Genomic DNA, 21004 nt, shown 5'->3' with positions numbered 1-21004 from the left:
TATTACATCTCTAATGGAATAATTTGGGATTACTAATATCTTAAATTCATAGTAGTAACATTTATTCCCAATAATCTAAACATTAGTTTTCATGTCCTTAAACTTACTGAAAATGATAAGTACAGTATAGAATTCCTGTAAACATTTAAGTGTCTTTGGGAAAAGAGGTTTTCTTCCACAGCATGATCCAGTTCCTTTGTCAGAATGATTTGTGGGAATTAAAAGAACTAACATTGCTGAACATCTGCTGTGTGCCTGATGCTTTCACATGCATTGTAAGCATCGTCTGCATCCTAGTGTCCATGTCAGCCATTGTAGATCAACACTGATGGCTGGTGGTGACAGTCTGAAGTTCAAAAAGGTGAGTTGTCACATGGAAGGTTTTGAGTCCTCTTTCCTATACCACATCCCACCAAAGTTGTTGTGTCCAAAACTGAACTCTCATCTGCAAGTCCCCACACTCAAATTACGTTCTTCTCGTGTCGTACCTTCTCTGTTTTTTTAAAAGTGTCATGGGCTAGAAATATTTAAGCTCTCACTCTGCAGAAGCAGAAAGCATCTGGCAGGCAGCCGGTCCTCAGAAATGTTCATTGTCACAATCTGTCCGTTTCTCTCTATAACATTCTCAAATCCACCTCCCTCTTGTTCAGGAGCTTTCACACTTAGATGGAATTGTCATTGATGGGTCTGCCATCTCTGGGTTCCCCCCTAATTTATAAGAGGAGCATTAAATAACATGATGGATGGCGTTCCTGATAATACCAAAACACAGACTCTACTACTCCCCAAGGCTTTTTCTTGTATTGATCTTCAAAAACAAGTATACAGGGGCTTCCCTGGTGGCACAGTGGTTGGGAGTCTGCCTGCCGATGCAGGGGACACGGGTTCGTGCCCCGGTCCAGGAAGATCCCACATGCCACAGAGCGGCTGGGCCCGTGAGCCATGGCCGCTGAGCCTGTGCGTCTGGAGCCTGTGCTCCGCAACAGGAGAGGCCAGAGCAGTGAGAGGGCCGCATACCACAAAAAAAAACAAGTATACAAAGGAACATATTGTTAAGTCATTTTTACAGGTGGCTAGAATAGTACTGTCTGTTGAGGGGTATAGATTTCTAGAATTCAAATTCGAAGGATGGCTATGTTTAGCGAAACCAGGGCTTAGTGCTTATCATGTTCTTTGCTGACGGTTATGTGGTATCAGCTAGGCTTTTAACAGGCTCTGAATTGTGGCTCCATCATTGAGATGACAAGTGACAATGTGAAATGAAGGATTTCTATGCTGTTGATAGGAGAGTCATTCGTGTGCCCTGGATAGCAGACCAGTGTGAAGCAGAGAAATGAGCTTGTAGTTTTGCCCACAGAAAGGAATATCTCACCTTGCTAAGAAGAAAGGTTTTGGAGAGGGTTATCGCTTTCCTCAAATTGCAACAATAGATCTATTTAAGTCCTGGAACTCTGCTGGTTGCCCCAGAATTCTGTACTACAAAGCATCATCCAAAAAAAAAAGTCAACCTTGACTGTAAAAGCGGTGAGGCTGGTGTTTGAATCCCTTTTCACAGAGGAGGAAAGCAGGTAGAAGAGGCTAAAGAATATGTCCCAAGGCTATGTTGTCAGAGCTGTCAGGCCGTGAAACATGCTGGCTAGGTCACCAAGAGCATTGCTGTTTCTCTATCTCAATGTTTGGGAACATCTGCCAATAAAACGGTTTTGTTTTTATCATTAGTGATGATATTTTTGTCATTGTTGCTTTTGAGAAAAAATTAGCCAGCCGATTCAGCTGCTTCTTGAGTATTCCCTTAAAAGTGACCATTGGACCATGCTGTTGGAAGGAGGCTGTGTGTTCAGGTCATTAAAAAATAACAAATCTTGGACTTCCCTGGTGGCGCAGTGGTTAAGAATCCTCCTGCCAATGCAGGGGACACGGGTTTGAGCCCTGGTCTGGGAAGATCCCACATGCCGCGGAGCGACTAAGCCCGTGCGCCACAACTACTGAGCCTGTGTTCTAGATCCCACAACTACTGAGCCCGTGAGTCACAGTTACTGAGCCCATGTGCCACAACTACTGAAGCCCACGCACCTAGAGCCCGTGCTCCGCAACAAGAGAAGCCACCGCAATAAGAAGCCCGCGCACTGCAACGGAGAGTAGCCCCTGCTTACTGCAACTAGAGAAAGCCCACACGCATCAACGAAGACCCAATGCAGCCATAAATAAATAAATAAATAAAATTTAAATAAATAAGTAAATCTTTTAAGCTTCAAATGGAGAATTTAGATCATAATTATTTAGTACATGGTTGAATTGGAATGGAATCTAGGAAAACAATTCCTCTGTACTCAAATTCTTGAGACATGCTGGATGAGGACTCTATTCATTTCAGTTTACTTTTATATCTAGGAAGATACTCAGATACAATAAAGTGATAATACTTGCTGAAGTATTTCTATTAGTATAACATCTACTGAGAAAAACTGTCTTTATTCAGCTGACATTACTGAGTACCTAATACCTGCCAGGCCTGACATATATTTATAAGAAGGAGAAATAGACTTGCTGTTTTTAAGGAGTTCACTGTTTTACAAAAGAGACAAATCATTATAATATATATATAATATGTATAATTTGTGTATAATAATGTGTGTACATAATAACATGTATAATACTGAAGACATGTGGGAAAAGAATGGGAGATTCAACTTTGGAGATCTCTAACAATTTTATAGGGGAGACACCATTTGATCTAAGTCTTCTTAAATTCCAGAAAATACTTCACCAGCCTAGAGGGACACCTGTTAATATTATACATATAGTATGGCCCAAAAACTGTTTATGTCTAAGAAATTAAAAACCAGAGAAAGAAAAGCTGTTATTCCCAAAGTATGGGGGAGAACAAGGTGGAATGTTAATAGTAGAACATCCGATAAGAATGAGACCTAGATTCTCAGTTTATTGAGGAAAAAGGTAGTGCATCCTGATGGTCTAAATATATGAAAGTCAAATAGAAAAAGAACTCTCCATGTATTCACAGTTCATCCAGATTTGCTCCAAACTCAGAACTGTAAGCAAAACTCGACTATAAATAAATACATAATTCTAGATTACGTTCAGTGTTTTCATTCCTTATTCAAAATCTAAGAATGTTTGAGAGACGCTTAAATGACACATATTATCTACCCAAAACACTCACTTGCTCAAAGACTAACTCATGAGACACTTTCATTTGTATATGGAAAACGTTTCCTTCTAGTCATGTTTGCTTAAGTAGAATTTTTTTATAATTAATTTTTATTGGAGTATAGTTGATTTACAGTGTTGTGTTAGTTTCAGGTGTACAGCACAGTGAATCAGTTATACGTATACATAGATCCACTCTTCTAGATTCTTTTCCCATGGAGGTCATTACGAAGGATTGAGTAGAGATTCCTGTGCTCTACAGCAGGTCCTTATTAGTTACCTATTTTATGTATACAATGTGTCCATAACAGTCCCAATCTCCCAGTTTATCCCTCCCCACCCTTATTCCATAACCATAAGCTTGTTTTCTACATCTGTGGCTCTATTTTGTAAATAAATTCGTTTGTATCATTTGTTTTAGATTCCACTTATAAGCGATACCATATGATATTTGTCTTTCTCTGACGTACTTCGCTCAGTATGACAGTCTCTAGGTGCATCCATGGTGTTGCAAATGGCCTCATTTTCTTGCTTTTTTACGGCCGAGTCATATTCCATCGTGTATGTGTGCCACAGCCTCTTCATTTCTCTGTCCATGGACACTTAGTAGATTTTTTAACTTACCGGACATCAGTGTCGGGGAAAGATGGAGCCGGACCCGGAGCCGAGTCGGGCGGAGCAGCAGCAGGCAGAGCCTGGCTCTGGGAGCCGCGGTCCCAGGCACCGTGCACGCCGTCACCGCCCTTGGCCCGCGGCACAGCCGTGGGCGGGCAGCGCGGACGGCGCAGCCTGGGCAGCGGAGATGGCGCCGGCCGCCGAGGCTTTTTCCGTGGGGCTGCACACGGGAGTGACAGTGCTCAGCCAGCCGCTGCTCTAGCGAAGCTGCTCATCCCGGGAGGTCGTGAACCGCTGCCCGCCCCCCACCACTGGGACCGGCGTGCCAGAGAGGAAGGTCCTCTCCACGTCGAGCGTCTCCACCCAAGCCGAGGACCCTGCGCGGTGGGTGGGAAGCTAGTGCTGTGCCGCGGCCTGAGCCCCTGGCTGGCGTCCACCGCCCTCTGCACCGTGACCCAGGCGGCGTGAAGAAGGTTCTCCCTCCGGAGGCGATGGAGCAGGTTTCCGTCAAGCGTGGCACGAAGACGTCTCTGACGACGGTGGTGAAGGAGACCTCCCACCTGATGATGATGATGCAGGGCGTGCCCCACACGCTGGCCCACCCGCTGCGTGTCATCTCAGCGCGCTGCGTGGTCCAGTTCGTGGGAGGAAGGCCAAGTACAGCGGGAAGTTGAGCTCCATGGGGAAGATTTTCACAGAAGAGGGGCTGCTGGGATTCTTTGTCGGCTTGATCCCTCACCTCCTGGGAGGTGTGGTTTCCTTGCGGGGCTGTAACCTGCCGGCCCGCTTCCTCAGTGCCTACCTGGTGGGTGACAGTGTGGGTGACACCCCAGGGGGGCTGGGGAACGACCAGAATCCAGGTTCCCGGTTCAGCCAGGCCCTAGCCATCCAGAGCCACCCCCGATATGTGATGGGGATGGCAGTGAGCGTGCTGACCCCCCCCTTCCTGCTGGTGGGCGGTCTCATGGCTGTGAACACCTGCAGGCTGGGCCGCCACCTCACTCCTCAGTGTTCGAATCTGGATCCGCTGCTGGAAGGACCCGAGTGTGCAAGGCCAGTTCTTCCGAAGCTCCAGCCTGCTTCTCTGCCGCGTGTCATCAGGATCATACCTTGCCCTGGAGTAACCTGAATCACCTAAAAAAGCACGCTGTCTCGGCCTGGACACCGTGGGTGAGGCCTGACCATCGTGGGACACGTGTAAGATGACCAGCCCAGCAAGACCTAGATGTGCTCCAGGCCAGCTGGGCTTCAGTTTCTGTAGGTGCCATGCGTCTGTCCAGAAGCAGGGGCTGGGTGGCAGTGAGACTGCGTCCAGTGCATTGGTCACTGTTAGGCCTGGGGAAGGTGGGGCAGAATCCCCTGGCTTTGCAGATTTCCTGAGTCTGCCTCATGCAGGGGGCCAGAGAATGGCTCATGGAGCCTGAGGTTGGATGAGCAAAGGCTCCCGAGGTCAGATCCCAGCCCCTATTCACAGCCCTCGGGTCAGCCCCCCTCTCATCCTGCAGCTCAGCTGAGAGCTTCACTCTCCAGCTTTGTAAATAGGGTATGATCCCCTTTCAGGAGCCACCGTCATGTCCAGGCCTTTGCTAGGAGGCTGTCTTCGTTTTTCTCAACACTGCTTTTCTGATAAGGCAGCACCTTCTGAATGGAAACCATGTGACTGCTCAGAATGTGCCCCCCTTGTCAAATACTCGTCGGTTTCATGGTGACACCTCATGTGCAGGATATGGTTACTTGTGCGGCTGTGAACACCCAGATGTTAGGTAGATCAGTGTCTCTAGTCCTATCCAGGTGGAAGTTCCTAATAAGATTTGACCCTTTTTCCCTCAAATAAATGCATTGGTGGTGATTTCGAAGAAAGTAAAATAAAATTGCCAGGTATTTTAACACCATTTATGAGAAATGTAAATGGTAACAGACCCAGATTGTGGGACTGCATGGGCTAAAAGAAATGCCTTTATAATTTATAGTAAGGCAAATATTATTGTTTAAAATTATTTGTATATTATAAAATTTATAGTATTTAATTTTTAAACAGCTGATTTTTTAAATTCTCTACATATCTTTTAGTGGAAGATAATCAATTACCGTTAAACTGAAATTTTAAATAAGCACTAATATGTATTGCATGCTGATGTGTCACCAGTGTTCTATATACTTTATATCAATTTGCTTTTTAAGAAATAATTTACACATTCAAAGAATATAATCAAAAAATGAAAAAGGTATAGAGTGAAAAGCTTTCTGGCCACTGAAGAAATACTTCAAAAATTTCCACCAGGAAGTTCCAGCTTTAGGGTAAATCAATGCTACCATTTTCTTAAGTGTTTTTCTTGAGCTTTTCTGTGATTATACAAACAAATATATATATATTTCCATCCCCTGTTTTTACACACTGTTCTACACCTTGCTTCTTCTGATTAGCAGTATATCCTGGTAATATCTCATTCGATGGCATAAATATTTCCTTGTTCTTTATTACAGCATGGTATTTGATTGCATGAGTCCATCAGAACAAACGCTTATAGATGGATATTTAGGTTTTTTTCCACTCTATTCTTACTATAACAGCACTGCAATAAGTATCTGCTACAGTTATCAATTTGCTCATTTACAAGTACATCTGTTCAATAAATTCCAGCTAGAGGAAGTGCTGATCAGAGGTAAATGTGTGCATGTGATAGATATTGATAGATCTTGTAAACTGTTTTATGTGGTAGCTGTATTGATATACACCCACTTGAGCAGCATACCTGTCTCCACCAGACTGTCACCACCAGAGGTGTTACTAATCTTTTTGATCTTTGCCAATCAGATAGGAAGTGCCTTATTTTGCTTTAAATGGATTTTCTTATTAATCCCTATAACAATAAGTACTGTTATTATCACCATTTTATATATGATAAATTAAAGCTTACAGAAGTTGGGATACTTGCTCAAAGTTACTCAGATAAAAGGTGGAAGAATCAAGATTAAATTCACCCTTGTCTGTGTCTTAAACAAAACTCCTAACCATTAAGGAACACAGCCAAATTGTTTTGAAACTTAAATTATATTTCTTATAATTATTTTTGATGATTCAGAACTTAATTCAAAAGGTGCAGCAGGATTTTGCAGTATCTTAGTGTCAGCATTATCACTATAATTATCACTGAACAATAGATGTGTGTCCTAGTTTAAAAAGCATCCTTGTAGACAGAAGGCAGGTAAACTGGCTTCAGTGGTCTCATATGCTATCACGAATTCCGAAGAATTTCACCCCACCCCCCAAAACTTCAGCCCTCATAATCCACATCCAGTGGCTTGGTTTCACAACTAGTTGAACACAGAAGGATGAACTTATATTAGCTGAAATAAAACTTCATTAAGCCTAGGGTGCTGATGTCACAGTAACATGCTCAAAATCTAAAAGATAACACGAGGATTACAAAGCACCTTTCTTCTCCATAGTTCAAAGTGCTTTGCAAATATTAAGTTCGGGTCTTCCTCACATGTTGATGGAGTAAAGTCTGCAAAACAAACAACCAAAACCATGTGACTATTCCCTGTTGCCTCCTGACTTTATTGGAGAGACGGGATGTGGAGTGGAGAAACCAACTAGATGGGAATCATGCGCTCACATCATTCCAGGCTGCAATTTGGAGACCTCACATACGCCGGTACTGGTGCAGGTTTGACTTGTTTGCAGCTCTCAGTGGCGTGTTTGAGGTCTCTGCCCACCTGGAGAGGTTTCACAAAGAGGAACCACTGTCACCAGAAGCTCAGCTCAGAAGCCATGAAGTCTGCCTAAGAATCTCCTGGGAGGCATTTCATGTCAACGGAGAAAACATGGAGCATTCACCAAATGGTGCGGGACAAATGGGGGGCCATCTGAAAAAGCAATAAAGTTGGACATGTAACACACATCTTGTACCAAAATGAATTCCAGATGCATAAAAGATTTAAGTGGAAAAGAAAAAAAGTTATCTCAGACGGGAGAGGGATTTTGTAGTATGACACAATACTCAGAACCCATAAAAGAAAATATTAATGAAATAGACTTCCAATTTTTAAAACTTCTGCATAGAAAAACCCATCATAAATAAAGTCAAAGACAAATGACAAGCTGGGAACATTTTATTCTGTAGACTGAAAAAAAAATGCACAATGCGAGAGTTGTGAGTTAAGTTTTATTTGGGGCAAAAGGAGGACTAGAGCCTGAGAGACAGCATTTCAGAGAGCTATGAGAAACTGCTCCAAAGAGGCGGGGCGGGGGGGGGAGGTCAGTATGTATGTGACTCTAGTGAAGGGGGGACGTGCAATCAAGCACACGTTTTGGCAGAAGTTTGCTGCTAGTCTCGAGGAGCAGATGTCACCATGAAGGATTTTAGTGCTTTTCTAGGTATGAGAAGATGCAAGAAACTGGGTTCATAAAATCTTCTCCTGAAAATATCTATCTGAAGACCTGTTCTGCCAGTTTCTCCCAGAGCACAGAGGGCCTCATTCCTGATCTCCAGCCTGAACTCCTTTTAGGGGGTGTTGAAGGTCAGCAGCTGCCACGCCTCATGATTTAATCCTTGTAGAGGTAGATGGCAAGTGCCAGTTTGTAGTTGGCAGTTCCAGCTATTATCACAGGCAAGTACTTATTTCTGTAGTTCACAAAGAGCTTCTACAAAGTAAATGAGAAGACCAACATCCTTAGAAAAGTGGCTGAGGAATATGAACTTAACAGTTTTCAGAAATGGAAATAGAAATGGCTCCTTTTTTTTAATGTTGTAGTAGCATTTGTATTTTATTTTTATTTATTTATTTTTAATATCTTTATTGACGTATAATTGCTTTACATTGTTGTGTTAGTTTCTGCTGTATAACAAAGTGAATCAGCTACACATATACATACATCCCCATATCTCCTCCCTCTTGCGTCTCCCTCCCACCCTCCCTATCCTACCCCTCTAGGTGGTCACAAAGCACTGAGCTGATCTCACTGTGCTATGCGGCTGCTTCCCACTAGCTATCTATTTTACATTTGGTAGTATATATGTCCATGCCACTCTCTCACTTCATCCCAGCTTCCCAGTCCCCCGCTGTGTCCTCAAGTCCGTTCTCTTCATGTGTGTCTTTATTCCTGCCCTGCCACTAGGTTCATCAGTACTGATTTTTAGATTCCATATATGTGCATTAGCATACGGTATTTGTTTTTCTGACTTATTCACTCTGTATGACAGACTCTAGGTCCATCCACCTCACTACAAATAACTCAATTTCATTTCTTTTTATGGTTGAGTAATATTCCATTGTATATGTGTGCCACATCTTCTTTATCCATTCATCTGTCAATGGACACTTAGGTTGCTTCCATGTCCTGGCAACTGTAAACAGTGCTGCACTGAACATTGTGGTATATGTAGCTTTTTGAATTATGGTTTTCTCAGGGTATGTACCCAGCAGTGGGATTGCTGGGTCATGTGGTAGTTCTATTTTTGGTTTTTTAAGAAACCTCCATACTATTCTCCACAGTGGGTGTATCAATTTACATTCCCACCAACAGTGCAAGAGGGTTCCCTTTTCTCCAATAAATGCCTCTCCAGCATTTATTGTTTGTAGATTTTTTGATGATGGCCATTTTGACCAGTGTGAGGTGATAGGTACCTCATTGTGGTTTTGATTTGCATTTCTCTAATGATTAGTGATGTTGAGCACCTTTTCATGTGTAAGGCCAGACACTATAAAACTCTTAGAGGAAAACATAGGCAGAACACTCTTTGACATAAATCACAGCAAGATCTTTTTTGACCCACCTCCTAGAGTAATGGAAATAAAATAAAAAATAAGCAAATTGGACCTAAGGAAACCTAAATGCTTTTGCACAGCAAAGGAAACCATAAACAAGACAAAAAGACCAGCCTCAGAATGGGAGAAAATATTTTCAAATGAAGCAACTGACAAAGGATTAATGTCCAAAATATACAAGCAGCCCATGTGGCTCAATATCAAAAAAACAACCCAATCCAAAAATGGGCAGAAGACCTAAATAGACATTTCTTCAAAGAAGATATACAGACTGCCAGAAATGGCTCTTAAACTGATGTTCAAACTGTTACGTGAGAAAAGAAAGGCAAATTGTCAAGAATTCAAAAGCTGTTAGCAGCCTCAGATGGCCAGGCTCTAGGGGAAACTTGTATATGCTCATGCTGGTGACAGTAATTTGGTCAAATTTAGGACTTATGAAAACTCAAATGCTTATGCTCTTTGACCCAGCAATTCTACTTCTAGGGGAATGGAATTTTGAAGAGGGTAGTCAGAAAAGGATTCGATGGAAAGGCAAAGTCTGAAGGAAGTGAGGGAGTGAGCTGCGCTGATGCAGTGGGAAGACCAGCCCAGGCAGAGCACCTAAAGCTCAGCTGAGTGGAGTGGGGGGGGGCGGTGAGGAAGAGGAACAGGGAGGGAGAGGGAGAGGCAAGCTGGTGGTGGGACAGCAGGAGGGCCAGTGTGGCCAGAGTGGGGAGAGCAAGGGGGAGGCCATGCGGGAGATGGCAGAGAAGTTGTGGGGGAGCAGGACAGAAACACACATACACACATATATATACACATCTGAATATATACATATATATTCTTTTTCAGATTCTTTTCCGTTATAGGTTATTACAAGGTATTGAGCATAGTTCCCTGTGCTGTAGAGTAGGTCCTTGTTGTTTATTTATTTTATATATAGCGGTGTGTATCTGTTAATCCCAAAGTTTATCCCTCAACCCCTTCCCCTTTGGTAACCATAAGATTGTTATCTATGCTTGTGGGTCTATTTCTGTTCTGTAAATAAGTTCATTTGTATCAATTTTTTAGATTCCACATATAAGTGATACCATATGATATTTCTCTTTCTCTGTGTGACTTCACTTAGTATGATAATCTCTAGGTCCCTCCATATTGCTGCAAATGACATTATTTCATTCTTTTTTATGGCTGAGTAATATTCCATTGTATATATGTACCATATCTTCTTTATCCATTCTTCTGTTGATGGACACTTAGGTTGCTTCTATATCTTGCTTATTGCAAGTAGTGCTTCTGTGAACACTGGAGTGCATGTATCTTTTTGAATTACAGTTTTGTCCAGATATATGCCCAGGAGTGGGATTGCTGGATCATATGGTAACTCTATTTTTAGTTTTTTAAGGAACCTCCATACTGTTCTCCATAGTGGCTGCACCAATTTACATTCCCACCAGCAGTGCGGGAGGAAGGACATTCCCTTTTCTCCACACCCTCTCCAGCATCTGCTGTTTGTAGAATTTGTGATGATGGCCATGCTTACCGGAGTGAGGTGGTGACCTGCACTTTTGAAAGCTCACCCTAACTGCTGTGCTAAGAACAGGGAGTGGGATGGAGCAGTTAGGAGCGATGGGGTGAGGCACGACATGACAAAGGGTGGCATCAAGGTGACAGCAGTAGAGGTGGTGGGAAATATCCAGACTGTGGGTGTGTTGTGAAAGTAGTCACTCGGATTTATGACAGATTCTATCTGGGGTTGAGAGAAAGAGTCTAGAATGACTCTGAGACTTCTGACCTGAAAAACTGGAAGGGTGACCTTCTATGAACTGTGATGAAGGAGTGTAAGGGGGAGCAGACTGGGAAGGAGCTCAGGTGTCCAGTCACAGACAGGACCACGTGGAGGTGCTCGTTAGACACGCAAATGGAAATACCAGCTCAACAGCTGGCTATACGAATTTGGGGTTTGCGGGAGGGCCCCGGGCCGAAGCTCTAAAATTAGGAAGTCAGCACATATAAAATGGTCAGCAAAGCCTGAGAACTGGCTGGACGAGAGCATCAAGTTAGTGCATGTAGAGAAGGGAAATGGAAAAGCATCCTCCAGTGCACCAACACGTAGAGGTAGGAGTGGTCAGCGGAGCCACAGAACAGACGGGGAAGGAGCAACAAGCGAGGCTAAGAGCAGAACCCAAGGGTGGAGTCCTGTGAGCCAGACAAAGGAGGTCACCCAGGGGGCACAGTGACAAGTTCCCACACTGCCGTTGGAGCGGGAAGAGGGGCCTGAGAACGGGCCATTCCGTCTGTCGTAGCGATGTGGGTCGTCAAGGAGCCTGACCACACACAGTCTTAGATGGTGGAGGGTGAACGTGAGACCAAGGTGGGTTCCAGAAAGCAGAGAATCAAGCCCCAAGATGTTACTACCGCTCAGCCAGAAAAAGAATGAAATAATGCCATTTGCAGCAACATGGCTGGACCTGGAGATGAGCATACTAAGTGAAGTCAGCCAGACAGAGAAAGACAAATACCATGTGATATCACACTTATATGTGGAACCTAAAATAGGACACGAATGAACTTGTCTACGAAACAGAAACAGACTCACAGGCATAGAGAACAGACTGGTGGTTGCCAAAGGGGAAAGCAGGGGAGGGATAAATTAGGAGTTTGGGATTAACATGCACACACTACTGTATATGAAATAGATAATCAACAAGGACCTACAGTATAGCACAGGGAACTATATTCAATATCCTGTAACAAACCATAATGGAAATGAATATTAAAAAAAAAATATATATATATATTATGTATTCTATAGGTATATAACTGAATCACTTCTCTGTACACCTGAAACTAACACAACATTGTAAATCAACTTTGATTTTTAAAAATGGAAAAAAAAAGCTATTACTGTCAATTTACAGGAAATATAGGAGACAGGAACATGCTGGAAAAGTCATGAGGATGCAGTAAGCCGAATCCAGCACGTGGGGACTTCCACGGGGAAAATGAGCTTTGTATAAAAAAACAGAAAACATAAATGGCATAAAAAGACGGGAGGGGGAGAAACTGTTAGAGACGAAAAACCACTTCTAAATACGATATTTTGAGTGCCTGAGTTGAGCCAATCTATTATAAAAAAAAAGATGTTTTTGAGACAAACTAGGAAATTTAAACCCTGATCATGTATTTATTGTAGATTTGTTGCATGATATTGGTATTGTGACTGGCATTTTTTAGAGTCATTATCTGATAGAGATGTACAGTGGATGATTTACAGGTGAATGATACGACGTCTGAGATTTGGTTTAAGATACTCCAGATTTAGGGAAGGCAGTTGCATGAAATAAGATTGACAAAATGTTTACAGTCTTTGAAACTGGGTAATGATATATGTCTTTCTACCTTTGTGTATGCTTGAAGTTTTTCAAAATAATTTAAAATAAAAAGACAAAAGCTAAATTCAAGACATATAAAAAAGCAGCAGCAGAGTGCTGAAGGGATAGCCATAAGGAAAGGGCGCTTGAAAGGCTTTTTAGATTTTTTTCAAGGTGGGAAAAATGAAGGAACATTTGTATGCTATGGGGAAGGTGAAGCAGAGAGAGAAAATGCGATGGTGCCGGAGAGAAGGGAGAATGGCTAGGGTAAAGTCTCTGCATAGAGAAGTTTTGAGATCTGGTGCAAACGTGGAAGAACGGACCAGTCACCCACAGTAACAGGAGGTGGGCACGGGTGCGAGAGGCTCGGGACATAGGAGACAGGCGCACCTTGAAATCCTGGAGCTTTCAGTTCCCTCAAGGAAATAGAACGCAGGGTCACCAGCCAAGTGTGAGGCTGGGGATGCCCTGTGGGAGGTCTGGGCAAGGAGGATGGTTTGTCCCAGAGGCCGGGCGAGTGGGAGGGATGGTGTGATTACCAGGCAGCGTTCAAAGCCTACTGGGAGTTCAGTGTCCAGAAATTAAAGTGAGCCTGATGGGCAAGAGTTTTTCTCTGGCCAGAAACCATGGATGAGCTCAGGGGAGGGAGAGGTGGAGTTTCAACCAGGCTTGTGGTTCTTCCAGGGGAGTATTCAGACGGGAGAGAACCAAGGGCGTTGAGAGCAGTATTCTTTTTTTTTTTTTTTTTTTTTTGCGGTACGCGGGCCTCTCACTGTTGTGGCCTCTCCCTTTGCGGAGCACAGGCTCCGGACGCGCAGGCTCAGCGGCCATGGCTCACGGGCCCAGCCGCTCCGGGGCACGTGGGATCTTCCCGGACCAGGGAACGAACCCGTGTCCCCTGCATCGGCAGGCGGACTCTCAACCACTGCGCCCCCAGGGAAGCCCCGAGAGCTGTATTGTTTAGAGTCAAGCTAGGCTGCTGTAACAAAGCAATCCAACATTAATTCTGAGACTTCAAGCAGATTTTATGTCTATTTCAAGCCACAGGCCTAAGTGACGGTTCCAGGTCACTGGGTCTCAGCTTCAGAGGATCCTTTAAGGGGCAGAGGGAGGGGCCTTCTCTCTCGTTTGTCTTTCGTGATAGGGCTTTGTTCCTATCTGAATCGTGGGTACTGGGAAACAGGCACATCTTTACCCGTCATCAGGAGGGGAAAGAACGCATGAGGAGAAAGCACTGCGCTTGTTTTAAGGGCCTAGCCTGCAGGGGTCGCACATCACTTAGGCTCATATTCCGTTGGTAAAAGGTTAGTCCTAAGGCCACATTTATATCAAGGAAGCCCAGGAAATGTAGTGTATATGGCCAGCTGTGTGCTCAGCTATAATTCTAGCATCTTGAAAGGAAGGAGGACGGAGAGGGCAGGTGGATAATTAGAACTCTCTGCAAGGGAGTGAAATAGTAATTGACCAAGGAAAGTATGCTGGGTAAGGAGGAGAGAGGGGGTCCGGGGGGCTGAGGCATGACCGGGAGGTGGAGGGTCAAGGGGCTGCAGACCTCAGCACAGGGACAGGGTGTCAGGGACCAGAGGCGCGGGGGGTGGCAGTGGTGGTACCAGAGCATGCTGGCCATTGAGAGTATGAGGTCAAGCTCTAGGGTGTGATCTCACGGTGCATGACTGACCCAGGCAAAAGCCTAGGAAGAAAGGAAGTCAAGGGGCTGAGGGCTGGAAAGCTGAAGCCCGAGCCAAACGGATATTGAAATGACTTAGAATCATGACAGGACTTTTCCTGGAGACAAGGACAGGGTGCCAGCTGCTAAAATCTCTGAGAAATAAGGACGAAGGGCAGTGAGGCACAGGAGGTGGTGTATCTGATGACGTGAGATTCAAAGCTGGGGACGGGGGGAGGGGAGGAGTTCGAAACTGGTCTCGAGGAGGAAGGAGACCCCAAGTCCACACCACGCGGCTTACGGGACCTCAGCTCGCCGACCAGGGGTTGAACCCAGTGCCACGGCAGTGAAAGTGCCAAATCCTCACCACTAGGCCCCCAGGGAACTCCCCAGACATCCTTCTTACAAGAAAATTTTAAATGATCCTTAATGTTCACTGAAAATAATTTCTGGAACCCTCACAGGTGGAAAAACTTTAGCATTTTTCTCAAAGCCTTAGGAAATCAGAAGCAAATATTTATGTCCTCTGGATCTCTGAGTGAATCCACACTGGGAGAATCTGTCTAATATCCAGGTCATTTTGTCTATTTAGTTAAAAAAAATATATCAAACGGCTTATCAAATCTGCCATGTGGTATAATCAAGCCACACTATCATCCAGTTTTAAGGAACTATAATTCTTTTGAATCCTTTCCAAGAATCTCTCCCAGATTATTCCTGTCGTGTTTCTAGTTTATGAATCAGGACTTTCATTCATTGATTTCTTTAACAAGTATTTCTTTCCTTAACCGTTCCAGCACAGCTTTGTCCTAGGCACTTAGGAGGTTATAAGGCAGTCCATTTCCAATCCCACAAGGGTGTGCAATCTATTTGGGATGGCAAGAGGAAAAAAAGAAAAAGGAAGGAAGGAAGGAAGAATGCCTTTGAAGTGGTCAAAATATATGTATCTTAAATTCAGAAAAAAATATGCAAAACCCATGAAACAAAAACTATGAAACTTCATTGTGGGACATGAAACAAGGCTTGCAGAGGTGGAGAGACTTGCTGAGCTCCTGGGTGGGAAGACTCAGTATTGGAACAATATCAAATATGCCCAAATTCATCTAAAATGCAGTGCACTTCAGTAAACATCCCAACCCAGATTTTTACAAAATTGACAAGTTGATCATAAAAATGATTGGGAAAGGTAAATAAGAGCCAAAAAAATTTTTTTATGAGAGTGAGAGTAAGTGAGGGACTTGGCCCTTGACGGAAATCAAAATATCCTCTAAATCTATAATGACGAGAGTCTCATAATTGACTGGAAAGGAAAAAACAAATACGTAGAAGAGAATAGAAAGTCCATGAAAAACAGTTGCAAGTTAATGCTAACTTCTAACAGTGAGTTTTTCATATGTTGGACACCAGTCTAATATTTAATGTTTAGAACACAGTGAGTTTTTAAAAATTTGACTTGGAAAAAATTATAATGCTGTAACAAAATTCCTTCCATTCTGATCTACTTACTTATGTAAATACAGTTTCTCAGCGTTTACATCTATAACAACAAAGGAAAAGTATGAATTAATGTTGAACCTGTCTGATTGTTGCAATGAGTAATATTTATCCATAAGAGTGAATAAGGTGAACCTTAGCTTTATCTGTCATTGAGAAATGCATTTATAGCACGATTTTATTTTTTATGTTTAAGAATTATAAATTTTTGTTATATTGATAAATTTTGAACTAGAATGATAGAATATTTTAATTTAGAGCTTCATTAAATTTATATACATTAAATTAAATTTATATACATATTTTATTACAGAGTATAATTGAATAATCAAAGATTTTGAAGTATACAGATTGTTTTACATTAAGATAAAATTATGTGGGAGAAGTGAAATAGAAATATTAGTTCAAGGATATCAAAGAATGATGCAAAATCTTTGCCTGTTAAACAAGAGGTATCATGCAGATTTCATTTGATATTTTATTGTACAGTATATTGATACAATTGCTTATGTGATTGTTTTTCTGTAATAGTTGGTCTTGTGAGAGTAGTTAAAAGGATAAGATTCTAGTGCCAGACTGATGGTTTCTAATCATTGCTTGGCTGTTCATTAGCTGTGCACAGCTACTTAACTGCATGTATCAGTTTTCTCATGTGTAAAATGGGAGTGATAATACTACTTCCCTCATAGGGTTGTTGCCAGGGTTAAATGAACTACCAACAAGAAAATGCTTAGGACAAGGTCTGGGACACAGTAAGTGTTACGGATGGGCTTGCTATTATTTTTAAGAAATAGTGTGCCACACCTAAGAATATCAGAGATGACTGATCTATTAATAAGAAACATTTGATATGCAAATTGGCATACAGTCTGCTTAAATAACAATTGCCATGCTATGTGTTGTTATTCATTCAACAAATACTAACCTGGATACTGGTTTGTGCTGGTCTATGTGATGTATCTTTTAAAAATATTTTATACTTTTTATAGTCACTAAAATAAAAAAGTAACTGCTCTAACTTCTTAATGTATAACAAGGTTTAAAGAAAACGTATGAATCCAAATTTAATTCCTTCCAGCAATTAATCTGAAATCATATTTTGCTGTCTAGTTTAATCCAAATCACAACTCATGAACTCCTCTCGTGTTTTATAAAGACAAAAACAATTTTTAAAAGGTTGAAAGGTTAAATAAATTTTCGAAAGGCTGGCTTACACCATAAAGTTACTAAAATGTTGAATAAAAGTACAAGGTTGTCAAAATACCTGCATTAACTTTTCTAGTTGGACTCTAGCACTATTTATGTGGCATTATTATATAAATATACCACTGAATGACAACATATGCACATTTTTTTCAACTGAATAAAATTTAACTATAGGCTTGGTCAACATCACTGGTAGGTGCCAATGGATCCACATTAACTTTTTCAAGCCACTAGATTTTTATAAATTGAAGTATAGTTGATTTACACTTGTGTTAGTGTATCAAGCCACTCGATTTATATTCAATGCACTGCAGTACTAATGCACTGCTATTCTCCTTGGTAATGTGCTAAGCAATGGACTGAAAATTCAGCCAGTGCTTTCCAGTCTATAACATTAATGAGTTTTACAAAGTATTTAACTCACTACAACAATAATTAGCTGTGCTTTTGACCTTAATTAATGAATGGAATCTCAATTATTCTTGGAAGGAAGGCAGACAGAGAACAGCAATGCTTAAACTTTTTTGGGTTTGGGGGCATCAAAGAGAATCTTAAAAGTATGGTCTCTCTCCAAAAAACTGCACATTCTTTCAAGACTTTGTGTAGAATTTCAGGGGATCCGAGTGACGTTTCTCAAAGTATTGTCCACAAACCATCCGCATCCAATTTTCTTTTTTTTTTTTAAATTAATTAATTAATTAATTTTTGGCTGCGTTGGGTGTTCGTTGCTGTGCGCGGGCTTTCTCTAGTTGTGGCGAGCAGGGGCTGCTCTTCTTTGCGGTGCGCGGGCTTCTCACTGCGGCGGCCTCTCTTGTTGCGGAGCACGGACTCTAGGCGTGCAGGCTTCAGTAGCTGTGGCACGTGGGCTCAGCAGTTGTGGTGCACGGGCTTAGTTGCTCCACGGCATGTGGGATCTTCCTGGACCAGGGCTTGAACCCGTATCGCCTGCACTGGCAGGTGGACTCCTAACCACTGCACCACCAGAAAGTCCTTGCTTCCAACTTTGTTGAGGTTCTATGTAAAGTTCATTTCCTGAGTCCCACTCTCACTAGATTGGAATCTCACAGGATCAGGCCCAGAAATAGGACTTGAACAATGTCCACAAGTGAGACTGTTTAAAAACAAACTTTACTTTTTATCGAAGGAAAACACACACACACAAGCACATTCATATCTATCATTTAAAAAGTCAAATAGCCTCCAAAGAAGATATACAGATTGTCAACAATCACATGGAAGGAAGCTCAGCATCACTAATCATTAGAGAAATGCAAATCAAAATTACAGTGAAGGGGCTTCACTGGTGGCACAGTGGTTGAGAATCTGCCTGCCAATGCAGGGGACATGGGTTTGAGCCCTGGTCTGGGAAGATCCCCCATGCCACGGAGCAACTGGGCCCGTGAGGCACAACTACTGAGCTTGCACGTCTAGAGCCTGTGGTCCGCAACAAGAGAGGCCCGCGCACCGTGATGAAGAGTGGCCCCTGCTTGCCGCAACTAGAGAAAGCCCTTGCACAGAAACGAAGACCCAACACAGCAAAAATTAATTAATTCGTTAATAAACTCCTACCCCCAACATCTTCTTTAAAAAAATAAATAAATAACAATGAAGTATCACCTCACACCAGTCAGAATGGCCATCATCAAAATATCTACAAACAATAAATGCTGGAGAGGGTGTGGAGAAAAGGAAACCCTCTTGCACTGTTGGTGGGAATGTAAATTGATACAGCCGCTATGGAGAACAGTATGGAGGTTCCTTAAAAAACTAAAAATAGAACTACCATACGATCCAGCAATCCAACTACTGGGCATATACTCTGAGAAAACCATAATTCAAAAAGCTACATATACCACAATGTTCACTGCAGCACTATTTACAATAGCCAGGACCTGGAAGCAACCTAAGTGTCCATCAACAGAGGAATGGATAAAGAAGATGTGGCACATATATACAATGGAATATTACTCAGCCATAAAAAGAAACGAAATTGAGTTATTTGTAGTAAGGTGGATGGACCTAGAGTCTGTCACATGGAGTGAGGTTAAGTCAGAAAGAGAAAAGCAAATACCATATGCTAACACATATATATGGAATCTGGAATCTAAAAAAAAAAAAAATGGTTCTGAAGAACCTAGGGGCAGGACAGGAATAAAGACGCAGATGTAGAGAATGGACTTGAGGATACGGGGAGGGGGAAGGGTAAGCTGGGATGAAATGAGAGAGTGGCATGGACATATATACACTACCAAACTTAAAATAGCTAGCTAGTGGAAAGCGGCTGCATAGCACAGGGAGATCAGCTTGGTGCTTTGTGACCACCTAGTGGGGTGAGATAGGGAGGGTGGGAGGGAGGGAGACGCAAGAGGGAGGAGATACGGGGATATATGTGTACCTCTAGCTGATTCACTTTATTATACAGCAGAAACTAACACACCCTTGTAAAGCAATTATACTCCAATAAAGATGTTTTAAAAATAAAATAAAAAGTCAAACAGTACTAAAAGGCTTTATAATAAAACCTAGCGGGGGCTTCCCTGGTGGCACAGTGGTTAAGAATCCGCCTGCCAGTGCAGGGGACACGGGTTCGATCCCTGATCTGGGAAGATCCCACATGCCGCGGAGCAACTGGGCCCGTGCGCCACAACTACTGAGCCTGCGCGTCTGGAGCCTGTGCTCCACAGCGGGAGAGGCCGCGATAGTGAGAGGCCCGCGCACCGCGATGAAGAGTGGCCCCCACTCTCCGCAACTGGAGAAAGCCCTCGCACAGAAACAAAGACCCAACACAGCCAAAAATAAATAAATTTAAAAAAAAAAAACAACAGCGGTCTCCTGCCCCACCCTTCCCCACAGCCAGTCCCAGCCCTACAGGTTACCACCTTCAACTTTTCTAGCTAGCTTCACTGATGTCTTCCTCCATCTCTTTAAAAAGTTATATGCTTCTGACACTGTTTCTTGATTTGCCAACTTAAGTCCTTGTCTCTTGACTTCCCGCCATTGCGAATAAATACTAGACTATCCCTCCCTTACCCCGACCCCACTTTTCTTCTTCCCTCCCCCAGCATAGTTACGTATAATTTTTGTTAAATCAATAGCTGACGTTACATTAGTGAGACTATATAAATATCGGTCACTCAGTGACCAAGAGCCAACTAATGCATTGCAACCACACTTTTTCTTTTCCTGCACATGCTTTCTTTTTTTCTGAAGTTAATAATTGCCTCATTTTATCATTTGTTTGGTTTTCCAGCTACCTATCGTTAATTTTTCCCCAATGCTCCAGCACCTCTGCCATATACTTATTAAGAATATACTCCTTACACTCGAATACTTCCGTTCTGTTTTCCTTAGCTACCTCTGGAGGCCCTTCCCTTCTCCTGCCCCTAGCCTGTTGTTTTCTCGAGGTCCTGGGTCGCCCTTCCTGCCACCTAGCTGCTTTTTTCCCTAGTATCTTCTTGCCTGTATCTTCCCTTTTCTTGTTTTAATCCCCTATTTTGCTAACGTGCATCTTCCAGCTGCCTGAAAAAGAATGGTGGTACAATGTTTGAAAACTTGTGTATCTAAAAGTGTGTGTATTCTACACTACTGTTTTATGGTTTAGTTTAGTCCAGGATCCTAGGATGAAAACAGTCTTCCCTCTGAATGTTTAAGGTGCCTCTCTGTCGTCTGCCACCATCAAGAGCGGCTAGAAACGGCTCTGATGCTGTTCTGAGTCCTGCTCCATTTTTTT

The 21004-nt window shown here is 42.7% G+C and overlaps 1 pseudogene; it reads left to right on the top strand.

Moving 5' to 3' along the window:
- The first annotated feature begins 328 nt into the window (after positions 1-328).
- On the top strand, positions 329-4907 carry LOC103079719 (mitochondrial carrier homolog 1 pseudogene; annotated as a pseudogene).
- Positions 4908-21004: the final 16097 nt, after the last annotated feature.

The sequence above is a fragment of the Lipotes vexillifer genome, unplaced genomic scaffold (genome assembly GCF_000442215.2).
Source record: "Lipotes vexillifer unplaced genomic scaffold, Lipotes_vexillifer_v1.1 scaffold1862, whole genome shotgun sequence".
NCBI classification, from domain to species: Eukaryota; Metazoa; Chordata; class Mammalia; order Artiodactyla; family Lipotidae; genus Lipotes; species Lipotes vexillifer.
The sequence above is the reverse complement of the archived record's forward strand: the minus strand, read 5'-3'. Positions and strand labels throughout refer to the sequence as shown.